Consider the following 1,966-nt stretch of genomic DNA (forward strand, 5'->3'; position numbering starts at 1 on the left):
CATAGCAGCCCTATTTATAATTGCCAGATGCTGGAAAGAACCCAGGTATCCCTCAACAGAAGAGTGGATGCAAAAAATGTGGTATATCTACACGATGGAGTACTCTTCAGCCTTTAGAAACAATGAATTCATGAAATTCTTAGGCAAATGGATGGAGCTAGAGAACATCATACTAAGTGAGGTAACCCAGACTCAAAAGATGAATCATGGTATGCACTCACTAATAAGTGGATATTAGCCTGGAAAACTGGAATACCCAAAACATAACCCACACATCAAATGAGGTACAAGAAATGTATGAAGCAGTATTCTGCAAAACCAGAACGGGGAAGTGGGAAGGGGTGGGTGGGAGGACAGGGGAAGAGAAAGGGGCTTATGGGACTTTCGGGGAGTGGGGGGCTAGAAAAGGGAAAATCATTTGAAATGTAAATAAAAAATTATATCGAATAAAAAAAAATCTGGATTAGTGGTTACAGATTCTTTTACTTTATACCTATCACAAATGTCTTCATTTGCTCTTTAATTTTAAAGCTAACTTTTCTGGACAAGCTATAGTAGTTGGCAGTTAGTTTAAGGGCTTGCAATACTTTGGTCCATGCTCTCCCAGCCTTTGGGGTTTCTGATGAGAGGTTTGCTATTATGCCCTTGTGAGTTACTTGGCTCCTCTCTTTCAGCTTTCGGTATTCTTTGTTATTTTGTTTGACATTTTAAACATAACACAGAATGTCTATTTTGGGTTCTAGATTCCTCTTGTACTTGGATGTTCATTTCTTTCTTATTATTTAAGACCTTTTCTTATAAATGTCATTGAAATTTGAAATCAGTTTTCTATCCCTTTATAGTCTGTTTATTGGTTCTCCATTCTGCACTGGAAATTTATAGGTTTGGTCTTATGCCTCAGATGGCTTAAATGTGGTTAGTTATGACAGTGCTACACCCCCTTTTCCTACCCACATATAATAATCTTGTCTTCAAACCACTGATATTCCTTCATCTACCTGGTCAACTATATTAGTGATGGTCTAATATTAGTGGTTCTCATCCTGTGGGCCATGACCCCTTTGTGATAAAGCAATCATTTCACAGGAGTCACTTATCAGATATCCAACATACTACATTCTAGTTTATAGCAATGGCAAAATTACAGTTATGAAGTAACAACAAAAATAATTATATGGCTGGGGGTTGCTACAACATGAGTAATTGTATTAAAGGATCACAGCATTAGCAAAGTTGAGAATCACTGGATATTTTTATTTGGTTTATTGAGCTTTTTATTTCTGTACATTTTTTTCTACTTCTTTCATCTGTTCAAATCCTCTTGCAGGTCTCTGATCAGATTTTAAAAGTGCCCTTTGTAGTAATATTAAATATCCCAGCCTGGGGTTTCTAACCCATCTGTGGTTATTGAGTTCCAGGAAGAAAGACACACACACACAGACACACACACACACACACACACACACACACAGCCTTTATATATATTTTTTTAAATGTGTCTTCACCAGCACAATAGCGGGGCAACTGCCTACTCTCCATGCTGTTAGAATTTACCTTCCTAATCATAACCCAAGCTATTACTATGTTTCATCTGCGCTGCTCATAGCTCCACATGGCCATGTTTTTTATGGCTCAGCTAATGCATGGTGGCTCTCTTTTCTCCTCCCCTTCTATTCCATGGTGTCTTTTCCTGCCTCTTCTCTCCTCCTGGTGCTCTCTCTTTACCTCCATCTCCTTTTCTCAGACTATCAGCTTCTTTATCCACCAATGAGAATTGGAGGCAGGATCCCAGTGGCTCCTATGTGTAGATGTCTTAGAGGCCTGCACTTAGCATTACAATAGACAGTAACAGACAAAAACTCAACACTTTTAATTTTTTCCCCTCTGGCACTTTAAGCAGTTCAGCGTCTTTGAATTTAGTAATTGAAGGGTTATAAACTTGTGGAGGAATCCTGTGGTCCTGTTT

This window comes from Apodemus sylvaticus, chromosome X (assembly GCF_947179515.1).
Source record: "Apodemus sylvaticus chromosome X, mApoSyl1.1, whole genome shotgun sequence".
In the NCBI taxonomy this organism is placed as follows: domain Eukaryota; kingdom Metazoa; phylum Chordata; class Mammalia; order Rodentia; family Muridae; genus Apodemus; species Apodemus sylvaticus.